Genomic DNA, 25,011 nt, shown 5'->3' with positions numbered 1-25,011 from the left:
TTGATTCTTCCATCCATTCCTATATATTTATGGAACTTGCTATTTTTCCAGGAAATCATGATTCCTTGTTATTCCTTATACCAATGAAGATAAGCTATTGTAAACTCTTCCTTTGTAACTAATAAAGCTACTCTTACTACCTCCGTTCTAATTATCTTGGCTTTTTGGACTCTGTTTCAATACAGTGGATTGAAAAAAATTGATTTTCTATGATCTTTTCTCTCTAAACTCTCTTGTAGAAAGATAATTTGTGCCTCTAGAACTCTACTAGGTTTAAATCAGGAATTGGTATGTAGGCTAATATATGGACGTGTTTTGTACTAATTCATAGGTCTATAGCAGTCAATTGCCAATCACTATAGTTCTAACCTCCAAATCCATCCATTTTTAAAATAATTACTGATCAGATTTGATAGATTTTACCATGTATATTCCTGTGGCTTTTGTCTCCACTGCTTTGTAATTCTCTTGAGGTCCTTTGGCTTCACACTAGCCAAAAGAATTTCTTACTTTTTATTTCTATTAGATGTCTAAATATGCTTTGTATTCCTATGCTCAAGCAGGGTATTCCTAGAGAAATACACAATAAGTTTTGGATGAATGAATAAAGATGGGCCCCACCTGAAGGTTGGTATACTTCAGTAGTGTAATGTACCCCACTGAGGTACAAAAAAGCTGGCAACCAAAACTACTTCATCAATCTTGCTCTGTTTTATAAAAATTAGTTTGGTTTTCTGCTTCCTGTGTCTCCATTTCTTGGTTTTCTTTTGCATCTTCTTTCCATCACACAACACACCAAGACTTCTCACTGGTCCTTAATTAACTTATTCAGCAAACACTTTCTGAGCCACTTCTAAGGAAAGCTCTCCCTGCCTCCACTGCCCATGTTGCAAACCCACCCCCTCTCTCCCACATCTGCCTGGCCTTGTGAACACATCCGTCCTTTCTGGCTAGTTGGAGCTGGTCTCCACGGAAGGGGTGGTTTCTCTGTGAACTGGGCTAGCACAAGGTAGATCATGATATTTAAAAATGTGAGTGTAAAGCTAAATCTAGGGCAGATGTACAAACAGCCCTGTGTCATAACAGGTTGCTATACTGCATGCAGCTATCTCCAGTGTTTTCAGTTTTGTTCTTCTTCAAGTCCTAAGATTCCTAAGATGTTGACAAAATGCCCTGTACATTCTAGGACTTTGTTAATACAGTGTTTTTTTAAACTAAATTACATAACTGCAGGGGACATAGCATTTTAGGGTTTAAACTATAAAAATATGCATTTAAAGGCATTTTTATGACCTTATCTGAAATTCATGGTTTTTCATAATTCACAGGTGCTCCAGGAATATAACATGAATTTCCGGAGCCTGCTACTTTTGAAATATGTAAAATAATGCCAAACCATTTCCCAAGCTACGGTTCCAAACTTATCCTCCCCGACAAGAAAGAAACCAACACATAGAAGTTTTCATTGTTTCATTTGCAACATTCATTACAGCCTGAGTTTTTAACTTGTCCCAATCTTTTGCACTGAAAAAAGTATGTGATAGAAACTTGTACTTGTACTTCCTTGATGTCTAAGGAAGTTCAAACTTCTCTTCACATAGGTACCTACCTCTGAGTGTCTTCTATAAAATGGCCCTGTTGTGCTTTTCTGTTTGTTTCATTTTTGGTTGAGTACTTTATCTCTTTCTTACTGATTTTCAGGATTTTTAAAAATATATTCTGAACATCAAACTTGTTTTCTAAATATGTTATATAAACAATGAATTTCTGGTTGACTTTTCATGTTTTTGTCTTCAAATCAAATAGTTCTTAATTTCAGTGTATTCAACTCATATTTTTGTTGTGGTTTGCACTTCCTAAGAAATCACTCTAGGAAGGACACCCTTCCTGTCTAGTAGTAAAGGAAAGCAGCTCCTCCAAGGAACAAATCGCATAACAATTAGGAGCTCTATTGACTGAGTTTCATTTAATGACTCCACTTAGTCTATACAAAATTGGACATTTAAAATTAATATATTTCTTCTTGGTTTTGTAGATTTCAAAGAGTAATCACAAGTTCCTCCTTTCCCTCTAGAGTCTCTTCTTTCCAATGTGATAGTGCTGTCCTAATGTCATGAGGTGGTGTCTACCTTTCCACTCCTCAATGGTGGGGAGGACTGTGTGACATCCTGTGAGCAAAGGAACTTCTGCAGACATTCCCCAGCAGAGACTCTCCATTTGCTCTTGCATTTCAAGCTTGCACTCTTGCAGCTTTATGGAACACTGAGAAATCTCTGAAAAGAAACCTGGACTTGTCTATGAGAAGATGAGAAATTATGTGAATCAAAAATGAGATATCCGAGCAGGGGTTTCTAACTCATGCAGCCCCAGTAAGGTCACTGGCCAAAAAAGAACTGCTCAGCTAGTACAAAGAATCAGGAAGTGTAAGGAATGTTTGCTGTTTTAAGCAGTTGGTTTTCTATGCAGCACAAGCTAACGGTAAAGCATTACACTAGACTCTGCTATTTCCATCAATTAATTTCTTTATGAATCAGAGACTGCAGGTGCCTAGATTTAATTTTCCTCTGCCTTTATATTGGACAATTTCCACCTTTATCTGAATAATTAGCTGACTATGGGCTATATTTTTCCAGCCAACTTGCAGCTCTGTATCTAACTCTATGTGGGGAAACAGCATGTGAATGTATTGATGAGAGAATGTATTGATCTTGACTTCAAGATCATCACCTTAAATGCAATACTGCTTCTGTTAAACTCTGTCTTTCCCTTGTCTCTCTTTTCTTGGATTGGAATGTGAGCAGGACATAACTTGCCTTTAACTTTACAGGAAAATGAAACACTCCAGGGGTTGTTGTTCACTCATTTTACTTATCTAACTTTGGACACTTATGTGGAATGAAACTTCTACCATATTGATAGCCTCTGTATTGGGCTTTATTACAGCAATTTCACCTGAAACTTACTAAGAATCAGTTGTGCATATCTACAAACATATCCATGTCAAATGTATTTATTATTGTAATTACTTGAGTTTTAAAAAATATCATTTCACCCAAAGAAATATAAGCACAAAACAAAACCGAGTTTTTGTTTCTATGAAAACTAATGTTAGCACTTTGGAACAATTATGTAGAGGCAAGTCACTAAGAAGAGTTAGAGTGTAAGTAAGACAGCTGAATATGGGTTCCAGATCATTAACTTAGGAAGGATTCATCCCTCAGAATAACAAGCATCTATAATTCTCCACTTTCTTAAAATATTGAATACTATAACATTATACACTGGACTTATAAAAGAGTGATGACCCTTAACTTCAACCTAGTCACTTGTTTACAGAAAATATTTTGATCAAAGTTTAACAAATAAAAGCAAATTCTAAGCTTTAGGATAGAGTTTTTAGACCACTCACCTAACTTCAAGCATGAGTTAGTCATGTTTATGTAAAGTGGTACCTAGGTTAGTACAAAAATAGAAATGGTGGAGGTGATATCACACCAAAGACAGCATGTTCCTTCCAATAAGGGAGTGAATACCTGACCCTAGCAAATTATTGACTTGTAGAATGCAGCAAAATCTTTTTATTCTAGTTAAATATTGCAATGTGGGAGTGTTACATGTGAAATATGTTGATTTTACATGTCACCAATGGTAGCAGAAACTGCTAACCATCTATCAAAGGATAATCTCTTCTTGAGCATACAGCTGTATCATACTTCCCAAGCTCCTCTGCTTTTAGCTGGAGTCACATGACTGTGTTCCAGCCAATGACAACTGTGCAGAAATGATTCATGTGTTCTATTTCCAGGTTTGGAACACAACCTCATATGCTCTTTTCCTCTTCCATTGGCTGCAATGTGGACAGCAGAAGCATCTATATGAGACACAAATCAAAGATGCTAGCATAGCCTTTACCCTGGGTCCCTGAGAGAACATATGAATAGTGTCATCACTCTATCTTCCAACCTAGAACCCAGGAACACCTAGTCTAACCTGAGTGAAAAATAAATTTAACTGTGGTCAAATCTTTACATTTCCATTCGTTAGTGTGCTTAGTTAGTGTGCTTAGTTAGTGTGCCCTAGTCAGTACAGTTACCAATATCAATTTAAGATACCTGGGACAGAATGCAGTCCTCTGAGCCCCCATTCCAGAACCTTTTTTTCAGGATCTTTTCATTTTCATGTTTGTGTTCAGAAAATGCAGGGTTTTCTTGCTGTTTTTCTTCATTCTGATTTTCTCCCCCTGCAGTCCTCTCCTAGAAAATAATAAATCAGTAGTTATTCTTTCTCCTTTTCTTCATTTCATTCTTCTCCACTTTTTTTCTTTTTCTTTTTATTTATCTGTATTTTTAACTTTCCCTGTAGCTTTTCTTTCTCATACAGTTGTAAAAATGTGTGTGTTTCTAAAATCATTATTATACCCACATTCTTACAAATTTGATTTTCTTGGCTGCAGTGGTTTTTTTCTCTGTTTGAATTTTCCTGACTGATGCTCATATTTTAGATTCATGGCCCTTAACTCCAATAAATATTTTTTAAAATGATCGACAGAGAACCTTTTCTTATCATGACATGAATTTGGAGTACAGCAATATAGAGAGGAATATAAGTACCAGTTCTCTCATGCTGACAATTATACTATGGCTTACCTAGCATCTCTTTCCTTCTCTCCTCTTTTATGTGGTTTCTGTGACAAATGATCAAAATGAAATGATAATTTTTCAAACATATTTTTAATGCAACTTTTATTAAAAGGTGTCATTCTGTCTAAATTAGCAGTTGCACTTACTGTAGGTATGGCACCATTCTAAATGCTTTACATAAAACTTACAATGATATATGAAACTCACAACTAATCTGTGGGGTTTGTGCCACTACTGTTTTATTTTGCAGATGAATAAACTTAAATGCATAGTTTTTGGGTAAATTTGGAAGGTCAGACAATTAATATGATGAAGAGCTGAGGCTTAAACCCTAGCAGTCTGGCTCCAATCTGACTCCAGAGCTCTCTCTCATAGTCACAATGTCACAGGTGACAATTTTGAAGAATAGGAGAAGAGTTGTCTTAGTCATTTTCTTGTCACTGGTACAAAATATCCAACACCCACAACTTAAAGGAGAGATTTATTTTGGTTAACATTTTGGTCCATGGTCAGGCAGCTCCAAAGAAGAAATAACAAGGCAGAAATGCTGCTCACATCAAGAACACCAGGAAGCAGAAGAAAAGGGAAGAGCTAGGGAGGAAGATGTAGACTTCCAGCTCAGGCCCTGGAGACCCACTTCCCTCACCAGGCTAACTTCCCAAAAGCACAGCACCCCATGGTCCAGTCCTCTCCCTAATGCCCTGCCTGGAGCACAGGATGCTCTTAGCAGACACCTAGACACAAAGCACAGTGCTCTTTTCCTAAGTCCTGGGAGTCGCTTGTTGAGAACCTGAAGTTTTATGAACCAAAGTGTAAGACTTTTACAATTAAATTGAACATTTTCTCTGTGTGTACAATGGCTTTTTTATTTTATTCACACACATATTACAAAAACTACTGAACACACCTAATTAGAATCTTTCACCAAGCCCAGTTTCCTAAGATGTCTTCATTTTTCTCAGATCTTTCCTACAAAACAAATATTGAAGTTTAACAACATTTTGGTGCTGCAGCTACAGTATTTCTATATTCTGGAATGTTTAAAAATGTAAATAAAATCCAGGCATGATGGTGCATGCTTATAATCCCAACACTATGGAGGGAGGCTGAGGTAGAAGGATCATTGTGAGTTCAGGACCAGCCTGAGCTACAAAGTGAGCTCAGGGCCAGACTCAACTGCATAAAAAGACACACACAAAAAAAATATCCAAACACTTCATATGTTCTCCATTTTCACCTAGAATTTTAAGATAGTGCTGGTAACAAAATTTTATATATATATATAATTTTTAATATTATATTTTAATAAATTATAATTATATATATAATATTATATATATATATGATAGCTGGCTTTCTTTTAGTGTAGAATGCCAAAAGAAGATTACACAATGGAACACAAGATCTCAAAATAAGATTTCTCATCATGTATTATATCCTTAGCATCTCAGAGAAATGTAAATAACTTGGTCCCTCAGGAAATAGTTTAGAGTATTAGTCATTTTTTGTTTGGAAATTCCACATAAAGTAGTATGCTACTTTTAATTTAGATTATGATAATTATATCACCTCATTCTCCAAAGATACAACAATGGCAGAAAAGACAGTAAAATAACCCCATGAGGTTGTTAAACCAAGGAAGCTCATAAAAAATAATTTCAAGTGAAACTTCAGCTAGACATGAATCAACAAATGGGACTAAATCCAATTAAAAGACTTCTGCATAGCAAAAGAAGCAATCAACAAAGTGAAGAGAAAACTTATAGAATTGGTGAAAATCTTTGCCAGTTCTTCCTCTGGCAGAAGATTAATGTCTATAATATATAAAGAACTTAAAAAACTTAACATCACAAAAACAAATACTTAATCAGTGAATGAGCAAGTGAAAGTAACAGATACTTCTTAAAGGAAGTATAAATGGCCAATAAATACATGAGAAAATGTTCAACATCTTTAGTAATGGGGGAAATGCAAATCAAAACTGCATTAAGAGTCCATCTCACCCCAGTCAGAATGGCTGTCATCAAGAATACAACAAACAATGAGTGCTGACAAGGATGTAGGGAAACGGAATCCTTCTATACTACTGGTGGAAATGTAAATTAGACCAGCCTTTATGGAAATAAGTATGGAAGTTCCTCATAAAACTAAAAATAGAACTACCATCTGATCTAGCTATACCACTCATTGGTATACACCTGAAAGAAAGTCCTCATACTGTAGGGATACATACTATGTTTACTGAGGTACACCTCACAGTAGTCAAGACCCGGAACCAGTCTAGGTGCCAGTGACAAATGAATGGATAAAGAAAAAGTGGTATATATATGCAGTGAAGTATTATCATACATAAAGGAGAACAAAATTATGTCATTTTCAGACAAATGGATAGAACTGGAAGGAGATCATCATGTTTAGTAAAATAAGCCAGACTCTGAAAGGTAAAAATCACATGTTTCTTTAATGTATGGACTTCAAAATAAAAGATGACATGAAAGTATAAGGGAGACTACTATTAGACAAAAAAGGGGGATAATATTAGGCCCATTATTCTAATGGTGAGAGAAGGGCAACAAAGGGGGTGGATATGATCAAAATATGTTGTATGCGTCTATGAAAATGCTACACTGAAACCCAATCTTTTGCAACATTAATATGTACTAATAAAAATATATTTTTAAGAATATGGTTAGAATATTTTCCCTAAAACTCTAAAATGATAGCAAATGAAGTAAAGAAATAACTCCATCAGGTCACAGAAGAAATCAGATCAGAAATATTCTCTCAGATAAAAAATGAAGTTACAACAATAATGAAAGAATTTCTCTGCACATCTAAAGAAGATATATGTAAAAAATAGAAGACCACAGAAAAATGATGGAAACATTGAAGGAACAATATAGGAAAGAACTAGAATGCATGAAACAGATTCCAAGCATGTTATGGTTTGTGTCTGGGTGTCCCCCCAAAGCCTCATGCAGCCATGGGGTAGGCTTTTAGAGTTTGATTGATTATGGGTGTGAGAGCTACAACCACCTGGGGGTGGATAGTTTGCATATATAAGGGAGAGGAAGAGGCTGCTTGCCGCCATTCCTCCCTTTTGTGCTTGTTGCTTTTGCTGTATTCTGCCGCCATGAGCTGTAGCCCTCTGCCATGTGCCACTCTGCCTTGTAACCTGCCAAGTATGGACTGAAAACTCCACAAACTGTAAGCAAAATAAACCTTTCCTTCCTTAATTTTGGGCATCAAGTACTTTGTCCCAGCAACAAGAGAAAAGTAACCAAGACAAAGCGATATCCAGGAAATCAAAACTATCATCTAAAGCTGGCAAAACCACCTGAATATAGCTAAAGATAGATTTTCAGACTTTGAAGACAGCACTGCAACTAACAATCATGAAAGGAACGATCTCTAAAAGTAACAAGGAACCAGGAAATATCAACTCAACAGCTACAAGAGCATGCTAAGAAAAACAACAAAAGACTAATAGGTGTCAACAAGGCAACAGTAAGCAACACAAATAACTTAAAAGGAATATTTGCAGGCATAGTAGCAGAAAATTTCACAAGCATGGAAAAAGAATCTAAGTAAGTGAGGTATATAGAACTCCAAGTAGCCATAACCAAAATAAAATTACACTCAGACATATAATACTCAAGATCCCAGATATCCAGCAAAAGAACAGAATATTAAAAGCTGTTAGAGAAAAGAAACAGATTACCTATAAAGGAAAGCCCATCAGAATCATGGCAGATTTCTCAGTACAAACTATCAAGTCAAGAAGAGCTTGGAGTGAAGTATTCCAGGTCATAAAACAAAACAACTTCCAACCCAGATTGATATATCCTGCAAAACTATCCTTCAAAATTAATAGAGAAATAAAATACTTTCACAACAAAGAACAACTGAAGAACTTCATGAGCACAAAACCAACCCTACAAAGAGTATTAAAAGGTATCCAAGAAAGAGATAAAAATGACCACAATTTCAAGAACAAGAATAGAAAGGAACCACCAAGAAGAGCATGCAATTAAACAGAGAGAAAAGGTAGCAAATTAACAGCAGGTAAATAACATGACAAAGATGAACATAGATGCAAAGATACTAAATAAAATACTAGCAAACCAAATTCTGCATATCATCAAGAAAATTATATACCATGACCAAGTAGGATTCATCTGAGGGATACAAGGATGTTTCAATATACACAAATCAATGAATGTAATACACAATATCAATAGAGCCAAAGGCAGAAATCACATGATAACTCAATAGACACAGAAAAAACTTTTGACAAACTCCAACAATCATTCATGATTAAAAAAAAAAAACCCTACAGAAAATTGGAATAGATTGTCTTCACCTCAATCTGATAAAAACCATCTATGACAAACCAACAGCCAACATCATACTAAATGGACAAAAACTGAAAGCTTTCACTTTAAAACCAGGAACAGGACAAGGATGTCCATTGTCTCCACTCCGCTTCAACAGAGTTCTGGAAGCATTAGCCAGAGCAATTAGATAAGAGAGAGACATAAAAGGAATAAGGATAGGAAAGGAAGAAGTGAAATTCTCATGTCTCATTCACAGATGACATGATACTCTGCGTGGAAGACCCCCAAAACTCCACCAAAAGACTCCTAGAATTAATAAACAAATTCAGTAACATAGCTACATACAAAGTCAGCATCCAAAAATCAATAACATTCCTATACACAAACAACAAACACACTGAGAGAGAAATTAAGGAGACTATACCTTTCACAATAATACCCCCCCAAAATGAAATATTTAGGAATCAATCTAAAAAAAGAAGTGAAAGTGAAAACTACAGTACTCTGAAAAAAGAGATCAAAGAGGATTTCAGAAAATGGAAAGATACTCCTTGCTCATGGATAGGAAGAACCAACATTGTGAAAATGGCCATACTCCCAAAATTTTGTAGAGATTCAAAGCAATCCCAATTAAAATACCATTAGTATACCTCACAGATCTAGAGAAAACATTCCTAAAGTTCATCTTTAACCAGAAGAGATCTACAATAGCAAAAGCAATCCTGGGCAACAAATGAAAGGCAGGAGGCATCACAATCCCTGACTTAAAATTATATTACAAAACTACTATGATAAAATCACCATGGTATTGGCAAAAAGCAGACCTGAGAATCACTGGAACAGACTGGAAAATGCAGTGACAACCCCAAATACACTCAGCCACCTATGTTTGACAAAGGGGCCAAACAAGTTCACTGGAAAAAAGATGGCTTCTTTAATAAATGGTGCTGGCTCATTACATGCTGAACACTGAAACCAGACCCATGTCTATCACCATGCAGAAAACTAAAGTCAAAATGGATTAAAGATCTAAATATTAAAACAGAAACACTAAAGGTACTGGAAGAGAAAGTAGATAAAAAATCTTGAAGACATAGAGATAGGCAGAGAGTTCATGAACAAAACCCAAACTGCACGGAAAATACTTCAAAGAATCAACAACTGAGATCTCATCTTATTGCAAAGTTTTTGCACATCTAAAGAAATTACCAGCATAGTAAAAAGAAAACCCACAAATTGAGAAAAAATTTTAGCTAACTGTCCCTCAGACAAAAGACTCCTCTCTAGAACACATAAAGATTTTTAAAAAATCAGGCCCCTCAAGTTCAGAGACCCAATACAAAAACTGGGCATCTGAGATAAATACACACTTCTCAGATAAAGAAATACAAATGGAAAATAAATACGTGAAAAAAAGTTCAACATCATTATTCATTTGAGAAATGCAAATTAAAACACTGAGATTCCATCTCATCCCAGAAAGAATGGCTATCATCAAGAAATCAACCATTAGCAAATGTTGGAGGGGCTGTGGGGAAAAAGGAACATTTCTCCATTGGTGGTGGGAGTGTACACCAGAGCAAATACTGTGAAAATCAATTTGGAGATTCCTTAGTAAACTAGGATTAGAGGTCCCATTTGTCCTCTATTTCCCTTTTGGGTATTTTCCAAAAGAACTAAAAACATCATACTACAACAATATATGTGCACCCATGTTTACAGCAGTGCAATTTGTAATAGCTAAATCATGGAAACAAGCCAAATGCCCATCAACCAAGGAATGGATAAAAAAGATATAGTATTTTTGTATGATAGAATGTTGCTCAGCTATAAAGATAAATGAGACTTTTATAGGTATATGGATGCAACTAGAGACCATCCTTATAAGTGAAATAAATAAGACTCATGTGTAAACATCATATTGTCTCCCTAGAGCAAGAACCTGAAAGAGTAAATAAAATCTAAAAATTACAATAGATATTGTGAGAGGGAAAATACTGCTGAAAAGGAAAGAATTACTGGGACATGGGAAAAGAGAAAAGAAAGAAGAGACAAATATGTATATATGTATATATAAGATAGCTAAGATAATTGTACTACTAATTTGTAATGCTTTATTGAAAGGGACAGTTAATGTTTAATTGTTCGATCAGTCTTACATGCCTATATTTGTTTATCTGAGTAATCAATTTGAAGATAACAATATATAATACAACAACCATTGTTAATTTCTTATCACCTTGTCTGAAATTTTGTATTGTTTTTATTGTTTTCATGTTGTTTTGTTTATGTCTTTGTATTTTTTAATATGTTTTGGTTCTTTAATTTTTAAAATTAAAAATTAGAATACTTTCCCCAACATTATTTCAGTGCTAGTTATGCTATTTGTACACAATGTAAAACCAGAATTGAGGTAATTACCTAGGTAATTTCAGCTGTGGAACACTTTCAGTGATAATAATCCATACAGTTACAGTCTCTGCTTTGCTAGAACTGCTTAAGCAAATGCCTAACTTTCCCTGTTCACTGTCTGTTCATAGGGACCATCCAAAGTAAAAGGAAGAACTGTAATTGGAATATTAAATGTACAGCTTTACATTTTATTTAAAACATGAACCTTGTTAGTTTGAAGAAGTCATTTCAAAGGCAAGGTTATTCTACAATAACCAAAACAAAATCTACAGAGTCTCCAGTTAAACAATGAGTTAAATGAATCCTCATACTTACAATGCTCTTTCCAAAGCTTGGCAAAGAAAAATAATTACTAATGCTTTTTTGTAGGGGCTATTGGAGTGTATTAGTATAATTTATTTTATTTCAACCTCTTTTTAAAAGCTGTCCATGTGGCAGACAACACAATATTATGAATGAATAGAACAATGTTAAAGGATTTTCAAAGTGATCAATTTGTCCAATAGCGCACTTTTAGTACTTGAAGGAACAGAACATCTTTCCAATATCAATCCCAGTACTGTAACTATTAAATTATAAAGATAGGCAGGATAGAAAAATTTTCGTCAAGGAACTGAAAGTTGATACCTTTGGTGGTTTTACCACTTTTAGTGTAGCACCTTCTAAATCTGGGAAATTTTCCATAAATTAGTAATATTAAAAACATTTGGAAATTCTGTTGCTAAGTTCTTCTCAATATCTTGCACATCAGTTGCAAATCTTAATTGTTCAGAAGTTTATTTGGCTCAGCAGTACCACACTAAGGATAACAACTTTAAATTTCAGAATGCTTACATTTACAAAATCAATTTCATCCAACAGAAAATTGTTATTTGTATTTATATTTTATTAGACCCCAAACAAATAACATCATGTAATATAATGAGCCTGGTTTTCTAATGAGTTCTTTCAATTAGAAAAGTAATGAAGGCCTATTCCTTACTTTGAAGTGTATAGTGGTCCCTCTTTGAAGTGTACTGTGATCATTCAGTTTTGTTTGTCACAATTTCAATTACCTGCAGTCAATTACTGATATAATGTTATATAATAAATGAAAATTTTTAGAACTAATCACTTTATAAATTTCAAATTATGTGCCATTCTGAGTAGCATTTTACAATCTTGTGCTGACCCACTCCATCCTGCCCAGGACATTTATCATCCTTTTGTCTCGTATCTCCACACTGCATATGCCACCTTCCTATTAGTCACTCAGTAGCCATCTCAGTTATCAGACTGACTGGCACAGTACAGCACTGCTTGCGCTCAAGTAAAAATTTCAAAAGTAGGTTAATGTTACATCATATTACCTACATCATTTACCTAGCTTCATCTCACCATGTAGGCATTATACTCTTGCACATCATTCCAAGAATAAGAAAGATGAGACTAAGACAAGCTATTTTGTGACAGAATCACATTCACAAAACTCTTATTAGTATATTGATATAGTTGTTCTATGTTATTATTAGTTATTATTAGTAATCTATCACCAACTAATTTATAAATTAAACTTTATTACAGATACGTACATAACAGATAGGAAAAAAACATGGTATATAGGGAGTTGGCTATGATCTGAGGTTTCAGGTATCCAGTGGAGGTCTTAAAACACATACTACAGAGGATATTTTTTAAAAGACACTACTCTTTGAAATGTATAGCTGTCTAAGCAAGGGTGAATTACAGCTAATATGGAGATGGGACCCCAAAGTGGTTCTGACATTTACATCTAGGAGTCGGTCTCTCACCAGGAGTTCATCTTAAACCCTTAATCAGAGAAGAAAATAAGAATGACTTGTGGGAAGTTTATGTAATCACACTGGCCCTGGTCTCATCCTGGTCCTACAGTTTGATTTCCCCAAGGATAAGACCTGCATATACATATTTTGCAATTTCTCCATTCTTTTCCTATTCTAATCACAGTTCTACTTCTCATGACTAAGACCCACTTCAATAAATAAAAGATCTAGAAACAAGCATCATGACTAAAACTAAAACCACTGTTTGGAGCAGTTTAACTCTAAAACTCTGTTGGTTCTTTCTAACACTGCCATGCTGGACAAGATGTCCTGTGAGGAAACAAAGAACTATCATGGGAGACAATCATTACCAACTGTGCTTGACAATATTATATATAAACATCATTGTAAATCGGCCTTGTGACTCAGAGCTTCAACTGTCTGGTCTCCCACTTATCTATGTCTTTGAGGAAATTATAACCAGGAAAGTGTTTTATTAAGAAATATTGCCTTATCCCACAAATTGTTAATAAGTTCACCTATACACAGAGGAAAAGAATCTACCTTTTTAACATTTCCGCAAAAATACATGTTCCTTCCCTTTTAGTTTGTTGGCTGACAAAGTACTCAGATTGATTCTTAATCAACTACAGGAGATATCCCCACTCCACATTCTTTCTAATATTGAAAGCCAGATCTCTGGCTTATAGCCTGTATGGGTAATGTTGTGAAAGTCATAAAATTCTTCTAGCACAATATACATTATAAACTGTATTTTGAATAAAGCCAGGCCTTCAGAGGCTACATGTAAGTAACATACTGTTTGCATACTTGTAGGATTTCTTTACTGAGTTGCACTTTGGCCTGTGCATCAGCCATGTAATTTGCTCTAACAATGACAAGGATCAGTACTTCTGTTGGGTTAGCTCAACAAGTTAGCAGAAGATTATGTCTGGCAGAAAGAGTAGAATGGCAAAGCAATCAGTCTCCAGGGAGACCCACCACATCACGCAAAAACCACCCCAGCTTCAGTGGTCAGCTCGGTCAAACCCTGTTGTGGCAATGGGAGCTTACTGCTGGTGTCGTTGCCGTCCCTACAGAAGCATCACCTCGTCCTTTCTCTGTGTGCCTTTTCCTTTTCTGCCTGCTTGTTCTCTCTCCTTTCTCTTGGCTTCCACAACCTAACTTGCTTTCTATGCACTCAGATCCTGCTCACACTTCTAAGCAGTTGCCTGCCTCAGTGTACACCTTACTATAAAACACCCCAAAAGAACAACTCAATTGTTCCTCCTTCCCACTCCATTTTCATCATCCTTTCTAAACACAGGGTTTTTTTCCTAAATCAAATGGCATTGTGGATCACCAGCCACTCTGTGAATATTGCATAGTTGCCCTTTTATTCTTCCATCAAGTGTCCTTTCCCAGGCCACTTCAGTGTGGTCATAATGCTTCTAATTTTGGGTTTAGGCCTCTGTGTGTGTGTGTGTGTGTGTGTGTGTGTGTGTGTGTGTGTGTGTGTGTTAGAAGGGGAGTGTAGAGCATAGTTATTCATGGGAGAACCAACTCTAGCTGCTTTCCTTTTCTGAGAGGAAATCTGTGGTCAGTGTGAGCAGTTATACTCTAGTTATCCTGTTTTATACAGGAGTATGTAACAATATTATAGAAGTATGCACAGTATTATAGAAGACTTGATACCGTAGGAAACTTATTAAAGATACACTGCTATATCTCACAAAGTACTTTTATCACAGATCTGTGAGAAAAAATTTCTTTTACATCTCAATACAAGTAAAAGCTTTGTTGATAGCAAGCTTCAGTTTAGTTCACCAAAAAGCATACTGTACCAAGAATTTTGCAAATAACACTTCTTGGAGTACAGCACGGTGAAATTTGTTGTTCACCTCTGGCAACAATACATGCTGTGTGTGGTGGTGCCCAGCTGTAATCTCAGCATTTGAGAGGCTGAGGCAGGAGACTCACCATGAGTTCAAGGTCCCTCTTGGCTAAATGGCAAGTTCAAGACCAGCCTGGACTACAGAGCGAGACCCTGTCTAAAAAAACAAAACAAAACAAAACAACAATACATGATCTTATGCTCTTCATCAAGAGCTCACCTTATCCATACTTTTACAATATTTTCTTTTCCTGTTTTGATTTTATTTCACTTAATCACCCCTATTTTCTTTATTTTTATCTTTAGTAAAAGATGTGTATGTACTTAAACCACACTCAACCCAAATTTCAGGGAAAAGATGAGATACAAAAATAATACAAGCCATAATTACTAACATAATTGTGTTTACTATGCTAAATTGAATTATTTAAGAAAATCAGCAATATCATCATCTTTGTACCTATCAAAGACTTAGCCTAGATCTTTTTCACAATAAGTACTTATTAAATTTATTAAATGAATGATTCGGTGGTTTTCACCAAAATATTAGATAAAAATAAATTCCATCCTTCAAATATTAATTAAAATATGCATTTGAAAATAATATAACTTTAAGAAAATCAGCAAATTTCTCATACAGTCTTTTTAACAATATCGGTGGTTGTCAAATTCTGGTTCAACATTTCTACAATATCACATCCTTTTATCAAACAGTTCTACTCTACTCAGGAATAGCGTGAAAGTTAGATTCATATAAGTTCATAAAGTTATGAGAAAAGAAGCATGAAATACATTTTATAAATCACTGAAGTGAAGACCAAAGCTAATACTTTAAAAGCAAACCCCAAATCTTGTAGTCATCACTGTGGTCTTGCTATTCATCATTGTGACCTGAATGAATGAAGTTGTATTTTCACATTGGTGTCCTTTGAAATATGTAATTCCATAAGCATTCCATTGTGATAAAAGCACTTGTGTCCATCCAAACAGAGAAAACACTGTATCACAGTTACTCATGGCAAGTTTCTGGCAGCTACTTAAACAGGAACAAAAGAAGAGAGGAATTTAATATAATTTAATCAAAGACTGAGTAGTACACATGAGAGAAAAACAAGGCTGGACAGAAAATTAGTAAAGTCAGCACTATTACTGAATGCAATGCTTTCCAGTGTTTAGCACCAGCGAGAAGGAACGCATTGTATTGCATGATACAACAGCTAATTCATATGTATGACCGCAGAAGTTCAAGTAAGAACTTAGCTGTACTAGACATTAGGGAACCTAGCATAAGGATATCGCCGTGTGTTTCTGGAAGGAGAAGTAGCCAGCTGGGATTTCTCTTCAATGGTTAAAGAAGCCAAGGAATGCCACAGGGCCCCCAGGCCCCCTCCTGTCTGTGTCCTGTACAGCTTCAACACTGGGAATAGCACACTGCTCTGTGTCCACAGGCTGCCTGAGAGGAGAGCCGCTCGCACTGCCATTTCTCTAGTCATCCAGCCCTAATCGCCTTCTTACACTACAAGATAAAAGCCCTTGACCTTTTTACTCAAAACTGAAGTGTACGATTCTTGGAACTGATAGTCTCCTATGTCCCCTGGATAGCCTCCAGTCCATGTCCCTAATGGGAGCTGTGATTTGGTACATCCTTTTGGTTTCAGATTCTTATTCACTACCCTTTAAAAGGGAAACATCATTGAGGGGGAAATTTGGACTCATAAAACTCCGAATTAATTATATACTGACTCTGCACTATTAAAACAAAGCCCTTTGAGGAGCGGCCATCAGATACCTTGCAGAGGGGGGAGTCTTGGCTGTTATTCTTACCTCGTCCCTGAAAGAGCCCTGATCCTCTCTCTGGCTGCAGCTTTTGTCTCCAGCCCTTCTTTTTTCAATGGTTGTCATGGAATCAACTTATTAACATATGAAAAGCCATACACAGCACTTTTCCCTTTACCCCTGCCTCCCCCACAGCCAGAAGCCTGTTGCTAAAGCCGTAGTTCTTAATATTCATGTAAAGGATGGTGGGGTGTGAGAACAGAAATAAAATTGTGAGTGAGAAAACAAAGACGTTTTCAACTTGCACCCTCTCATCCCCTCAGACTCAAAAAGAAAAGGTTGATTTTTAAAGAATTAGAATTTTCTTAATTTCTGTCTTTTTACTGAGTCTTCCCCAGACTGTGCAACTGTAGTCCCTGGTTCCAACTGACCTTGTTCACCAGAACGGATTTTAATTGCTTCATGAGTCAGAGGACAAACATGCATGCTTCTTAAAGCGTGATGTCAACAGCTTCTGTTTAATTAGAGGTTAATTTTAATGACCAATTCTCACATTTCCTTAAAACTAGTTTTTAGATTTCTTCAAAACTTTTGCTTTGATCCAAAAGTGACAGAAAATTCTATTTCATAAAAATGGTCATATTGGTCTTCCGACCTACAAGTCATGAAAAACGGGATTGTGTAGCTTTTTGTCTTCACCCACCTCATCAAACCGCGTCCTGCACCTGCTCTTTGTAGAAGCAGTCAAACTGATTCTATACTGTTTTTCCTTGTAAAAGTAAATCTCGGCAACTCTCGGCAAATACACTTACGTGAATGGCCTGAAAAGGTTCCGAAAATCCTACCAACTAGAGATTTCTTAACACAACAGAAAGCTCATAAAGCACATTATACTCTATAGACTGCACTCACATAGACCAAACTGAAAATACCACCTGCAAAATAAAAGGAAGTCAAAGTTTTATCTTTCACCTCAGCAAAGTGAGGTCCTGGACAAGGGAATGGGCCAGTGGGGGAGACACACCGAAGACCCAATTTTATCAAAATCAGTGATTTAAAAAATAAAAATCTGTTGATCAAGACACATTTGCTTTGTTTCTACCATGTGATTCGCACTGCGCTTTACGCACTCAAAGACAAAAGACGAGAGGGACTTTCACTGTCAGAGGACAGAGGTAGCATCCCATAATGACTTCAAACATAGCCTGGGGAGTAAAGTGCGAAGTCAAATTGACTCAGGCCCACAGACAATCGATAAAAATGTGGTAAGGCGGTGAGTTAGCGTCTGTCTAAATAATGGAAGCTGTGAGCCCCAGGGATTTCTCCCCTTCCCTATTACCCTCCAACACCCCTGACTCCTGTGAATCCCACAAGCCTCCGAAAGACCAGAGGCAGACCATGGGATCTGGGCTTCCATGGGAGTGGCATTAGGAATCTGTAAAAAGCCACACTAGTCTCTTCCCTGCTTGTTACTACACAGTCCATCAGGCTTGAACCAGACGTTCAAGTGCTTTGAGAACTTTAAAACTCTCAAAGTTCTCTGCAGCCTCCATGTTCATATGATTTCCTTTTTCTTTTCTTTTTTTTATTCTTATGATTTTCACCTGCTGTTTCTTTGCAGAAAATACTGCGTGTAGGGGGTTTATTCCCACTTTACAGCATTTTAGCATCTACCTAGTCACTGCACAAAAGGAAATGAACGTCAACATGGACGTGAAAATCTGAGGCCTCTCCTTTGTGGATGACCCCGTAATTGATCATCATACACACACACAAGGCCTGCGCAGGTGACTGGAGCTGCTGTTCCCTGGAGCACCTTCATCTGGACAGTTTTCAGGTTGTCAGATCTTTCTGTGATTCTATTCGCAGCAATCACATCTCACCGGGTTTTCTGCTCTATACACAGACATGTTTGGGAGAGTGACCAACTGACAATCAGACACCACTTTAATCACTTTTACACCATAACACTGGCTTTGACATTCACCAGATAATAGTTTGTTCACCCAACATAGTCTTGTACTTAGCAGATTAAATTTCACTAGTAGTATTCATCATAAACTTAGATTTCTCTTAATAAATTTAAAGCATCATTTTACAACTCTTTCTAATTTTCTATTATCCATACACATGGATGCCCAGTTTTCCAATCAAATAGCTTGCTTTCTTTCAAAAACCTGTTTTGAGCATACTTCTATCAGAAGTTTTGCCCTATTAAGTCCATCCTACCTTCATTTATCTATTACTTTAAACTTTATAGAGATTTGGAAGAAATCAGTAGATGATCTATCCACAGACAATTACTGAGCATCTATTATATGCTTAGCATTGTGAAAGTAGTGTGGAAAAATAAAGAACAAGAGTAGGAAAGACAAGATCTTTTTCCTAAGAAGCTCACAGTCCTGCTTAAGAGACAATACGTATACATGGGAAGTATTTTAAAACAATCCTTTGTAAACTTCTTAAGTGTGTGTTTCACACACAAGAAGAAGGGTTCTCTGCTTTCCATGACCTTTATATAGCATGCAATGTATGCTGGGCACTGTTTCATGCTGCGGACACTAGTGTGACTAAACTGTAAAAGTGTCCTGCAGGTCTCTCCATCCAAGCAGTGAAGCAGTCATGCTGCAGATGATATTTAGCCTGCTAAGTGTAAATCCAGTCTGTGCATGGCTCTGCAAGCCAGGAAGAAGGTACCCAGATCAGGCAAGAGCAGAGTTCCTCCATCTTCACGCTATTGATATTTGGAGCTACAAAGCTCCTTGCTCTGAGACGCAGTCTTGTGCGTTGTAGGACGTTTAATAGCATCCCTTTACTCTGTCCAACTAAACACCAGTTAGAAACCTCACCATCACACAAGCTGTGTGCATCAAAATTTCTACAGACATTGCCAAGTGACCCTCAGGGACAAAATCTATCCCAGAAGAGAGAGTTATTTGTCTAGAAGGATTCAGAAAAGTGTTACAAAAAGATAAAAAGTTCAAGTACAGTTTCCTCAGGTCACAAGTGCACTCGAGGCAGCAAAGGTGAGAAACAACACCGAGGAGTAGCATGGCATGGGCACGGCCTCTTGCGCTGCCTTTCAGGAGTGTAGAGGGCAAGGCGCTCCATTGGGTCCTTCCGGGGAGGAGGCACGTGAGCTGGTAAGTCAACAATGCCATGCATATTTGCTGAGGAGCAGCGACAGTCTTCTGGGGCCTGGAGCATGTTGAGATCTGCTGGCTTGGTGTAGTTTCCAAGGCCTGGCAGGAACTAGATGCAGGCATGTCTGGAAATTCTCTAAAAGGGTCTCAGAAGAATCAGACTCAAAATCTCCAGGGCCCTACCAATTTTTTTTGTGATTTATTTTCTCATTTTTCTCTCACTTTTGTACCTGATTTTGTATTCCTCATCATAAAGGGAATTCCTCTCATTGTACACAGTTCTCGTCTCCAGAACCTGAGTCTGCTGGCTAGGGAGAGAAGACTGGTAAATTACTCTGTCAGGTCAAGGTCAGCCCTAATCTGGCCTTTGAATAGAAAAAGGGAGAAAGCAATTGTGTTCTAAGTGGAGGAGTTCTGTCTCTGGGATGGATTATAACCACATTTGCCCAGAATCAGAAGTGGGTAGTGTGACCCTGAAAGAGCCTGGTATGTCTTGTGATTTTGTGACTTCAAAACATTCTACCTGCACAGAACGCAGTTGTGCCCACAAGGACTTGAGTGTGAGTGGGTGGTAAGGATAAGCACCTTTCTAAATATACTTCAAGGTTCATGGGTAAACCTCAGAATTGAAGAGCCATTGGTGGCCCCAGAAATAAATACCATTCCAATAGAAGGTTGATTCACCCTTGTATTTGCGTAAATTTGATGAGACAATGGGTTTTGGAGGTGCCATTTTTGCCAAAGCTAGTAATGCATGGGTGACCTGCAAGTTTCTGGGCATAGGCCAGTGCTGTAGGCTCCAGAACCAAGTTTCCATCAGCCAAAAGGGCTATGAAAAACTGCCTCGTACAGTTAACAGAACTGAGGATTCACAGTGGAAAGACCTAGATTTAAGTCCTAGATTCTTTCAAATCACCTGATAAATAAACGTAGTGAAATCCATCCTAACAGATTTCTGGGAAGGGGGACCATATTACTCTATCAGGCAGTTGTAAAGTGAGCCAGTATCGTACAGTTGGAGTTGGTTTGGGTTGATTGCTGCAACAGCAGTTCAGTGTGAAATATTTTGAATTTCACCCTGCATGGGGCATAGTGAGGAAGCTCGTTAAGAGACTGGCCTAACTATTCCTAACAGTCAAGACACGGAATCAGCAGAGGTGTCTGTCAACAGATGAGTGAATGAAGAAAATACAGTCTGTGTACACAGGGGGGTATTATACAGACACAGATATGAAGAAAACCTTGTAATTTGCAGGAAAAAAAATGGAACTGGAGGACATTATGTTGAGTGAAGTAAACTAGTCACAGAAAGACAAGCATTCGTAATGTGGAAACTATAAAACAAGAAAACCAAATGATCTGAAGATAGAACACAGACGGGCACCTAAGGGGGCAGGGAGAGGAGGAGGGAGGGTGTGAGAGGATAGAAGGGAGACGGCTGTGCTCGGTGTACACTGTGTGTGTGGATGCAAGTGTCACGGTAAACCAGGTAAGTTCTACAACTAATATGGGTTAATGTAAAAGGAAATATGATGAATTAAAGATATTTTTCAGGTAAACAAAAACCAATAGACCTTACCTGATGGAATGTCTAAAGGATGTTTTGCAAGTAGAGGGAAAATGATTTCAGCGAACAGGTCTGAGATAAGAATGTTGTTTTTAAGAAACTGTAAAAATGTAAGTAAGTAAATCTGAACAAACATTTTATGAAGCCGTAGTCAAAATGTCAAATATGTGGGTTAAATAAAGGTCAAGGCTGTTATAAATAAATAATAAATAAATTCCCTCTGTTAAATTGGAGGTCAGAGGAAGAGACTAGTACCAGTGCTCCACCCCGTGCAGGCACGTCTTATTGTTCCCAGCACAGATTAGATTGTTGGCTACAATACAGGAATATCAATAACATGGAGACAAAATCTCCTGGGTCACCATGGCTTGGAGTTGCTACGGGTAGGGACAAAGGTTAATGTTACTGTATATGAAAATCAAACTCATCACACTGGACCCAGAGGCTCTCGATCCTGGCTGCACATAGAATTATCTCTTGAGCTTTTCAAGAGTATTTACGCCTGGTGTCCTCTCTGAATCGATTATATCGGAATCTATATACATGGGGCCATGGGGCATCTTCCCTAAGGAAGAATTTCCACAGTTGATTGTGTAGTCTTGTTTAGTCATGAATCAGAGTCTCTTGCCTGCACACCTCCATCTGCAGACACTGTGGCAAGGGTCCACTTTGTATGTGAGCTACTATCTTCTAAAACGGCTACACTGTACATGCTTTATCAAAAAAGGCAACAAGAAAGACCACAGCCTACATATTATAAGGCTCAACCTGGCCCCCTTTCAATTATGCCTCTCTTTAGGGAACAAGAGTACATGGATCCAAAAGGATACCACCTCCCTTCACACAGACGCACACCCTTAACTACGTTTTTTAAAGTCTTGGGTCTCTGGAATTCCTTTTCTAACCAGTCAGACAGCTTTTAGCACCTTCTAAAGCCACTTTCATGGGTCTATCCACCTACCCGAGGGTAGAGTAAGGCCAGATTTTCCTGGCCAGTGAGTTTCAGAATGGAACTCCAAAGAGTCAAAGGACTTTAAATATGAACACGTCCTCTAGAGTATTAATAAAAATACGTTTGTCATGAACAGAGGGTGGGAGTTTAAGAGTTTAAGAGTTTTTGAGCTTGCATCACAATTTTTAAGTAATTCGACATATGGCACAGAGGCCTCCATTTGTACTCCGTCCCTGAGCCCTGCAAACATTAAGAGTGAGCCTAGAGGATTTGTCTCTACCTCTCTTCCCTCTGGGATGTTTTCTCATTTTAAATCAGCAGCCATGGAAACTTTCCAGGCTTCTCTGAATGCAATGAGAATGTGGTTCATCAAAAATGCTGTCTGGCTTTATTGCACATGAGAGGTTGTTAACTCTGGCAGCCCAGCCAGATTCTTCTATGTTCGCATTGTCCCTTCCGCCTTCCCAGCCAAATCCTAATGGGGTAATGAGTTTGTGCCTATGAGATTTGGGGAAGGGGCCGAGGAAAAATGTAATCAAGCGAATCACAACCTAAAGACAGACAGCCTCTGCTCCTTTCAGTTCACTTTCAATCCACTTAATTTCAGGAGTTTTTTTTTTTTTTTTTCCTCTTTTGGCAGCAGGAAAGAAAAGGAATGGTCTCTGTTTTTCTTCGTGTAAAACCTGAAGCATGATAACTACCCAGATCTCACAGGGACACTGTAAGGACAATCCCTTTATAGCCTGCATATGAAAAAGTATAAGGATTATTGTTTGCCCCATTTGTTAATCTTCCCGGGTTTATTAGGGTTTTAGAAGAGAAATGTGGCTATGTTTTAGGAGAGGCTACATGGGGAGGTGGGGAGTAGGGCAGAGGTAGCCGGTGACAGAATTGACATCGCATTTTATAAGTCTGGCACCAGTGTGTGTGGAATGCTTCATGATCTGGCTAGTATCAGGCAAATAAGAAAGTTACAGCAAACCAAGGTTTGCTTGGGCAGTTCTCAAGCAATGAGTTTTCCCAGTACATGAAGCAGACATTTGTGGGAGTGTAAGGTTCCATAATCTAGGCAAATGCCAGGAAGACCACCAGTAGCGTCTCTGCAGTGGCTAAGGCACCTTGTACCTCCTGCCACCAAAGGAGTCAGTCACTACCCTTAGGCCAAGACTTGGTGGAGTGGGGCACAGGTCCTAGGATGGCTTGGGCCCCCCAGGGGTAAGAAGGCGCCATCATGTTGCTGGCCGTTCGGTGGGAACAGGCAGGAAGGAGGCTGTGTGGGGTGTAGCTCCCACACAGATGTTGGCACAAAACAGCCTGTTTACGTGGTGATTAGTGTGACGGAGGAAAGGCTCAAGTTTCTTCTGCTTAGGAAGGGTGGTTATTTTTCCCACTCTGCAGCTTTTGCTACTGGCACAGAAAATGGGCTGTTTTCCAGCTTGGCAGGTGGGATACCAGTCTCAGGTCCATTGGTGAGGACTTAAAGATTTGTCTGTCCTTCTGCACATGTGTGTGAGTAACAGGCTGAATCTCAGAGGAGCTACCCCCAGCCAGTCTATTCCCTGCATGTACTCCGCCTGTGTCATGAGATGGCAGCGATCAGCACCATCCTCCTCCTGATGCCACCAGCAGAGCAAGGGTGGAGGGCCAGCATAGGGCTTCCTGAGGCAGGGACAAGGAAGGAATTACTCTACACGCTCTTTTTCCACAAGCAGAACTGCTCACAGCCAAAGCTTCCAAACTGGACATGCTGTGCAAGTATTATTTGCTTTGTGCCTCTAAGCTTGGAATCACTGGGTAATTGAATTATTCTACCATTTCCCTGAAAGAAGTCTGAGCCAAGAGGTAGAAAGATCATGGAGTTTGAACACAAAGAGCTCTTGCTTTGAATACTGGTTCTTCCACTTATTGGCTGTGTAATCTTAGGTCAGTTATTTAAGCATTCTGCATCTCAGTTTCCTAACATACAAAATAGAGCTAGTAATAATGCTCAACCACAGCACTATTATGCAGATGAAATAAGGTAACTCCCAGGGTCATCTGATGTTAGGAAGCGGCTGTGAACAGGAAATGTGCTTTTCAGAGGAACTGCTCCCTCCCTACCCCTGTAAAGTCTTGGGGCTTAGCCGGAGCACCTAGGGGAATGCTGCTCCACAGTCAGGATGCTGCCTCTTCCTGTCCCAGTGAGTAAATTTAGCTGCTCTCATTGCTTTCAGGGAAAATAATTTCAGGAACCCATATGGGGGACTCCTGTCCTCTGTCCCCCACCATCCCACACCACCTTCCATACTCACCATATAATGGGACAGGAAACTGAGTCGAGAAATCTTGTCTGGTGACAGGATGGCGACACAGGTCTTCCGGGAAGTAGTGCTGTGCAGAGACACTGAAACGTCTTGTTAGGAGGTCAGATATCATCTATGCAAGCCCCCTCAGTTCATCTGATGTTGAAAAGCTAGGTAGTGGCCAAAGGGTTACTGAGAGACCAGTGTTGGCTTCAAGTCTGCTCTGA

At 38.1% G+C, this 25,011-nt stretch overlaps 1 long non-coding RNA gene across 1 annotated transcript; it reads right to left on the bottom strand.

The window, feature by feature from the left end:
- Window positions 1-3,569: 3,569 nt before the first annotated feature.
- LOC102005629 lies at window positions 3,570-25,000 on the bottom strand. Its single transcript, XR_264659.2, has 3 exons — window positions 24,794-25,000; window positions 4,113-4,253; window positions 3,570-3,871 (listed from the first exon to the last, which is right to left on the bottom strand). It is a non-coding gene; the product is annotated as an uncharacterized LOC102005629 (long non-coding RNA).
- Window positions 25,001-25,011: the final 11 nt, after the last annotated feature.

Source organism: Chinchilla lanigera, unplaced genomic scaffold (assembly GCF_000276665.1).
Source record: "Chinchilla lanigera isolate Chin_1 unplaced genomic scaffold, ChiLan1.0 scaffold00125, whole genome shotgun sequence".
Classification (NCBI taxonomy): Eukaryota; Metazoa; Chordata; class Mammalia; order Rodentia; family Chinchillidae; genus Chinchilla; species Chinchilla lanigera.
Note: the sequence above shows the minus strand (reverse complement) of the source record. Positions and strands in the feature narration are given on the sequence as shown.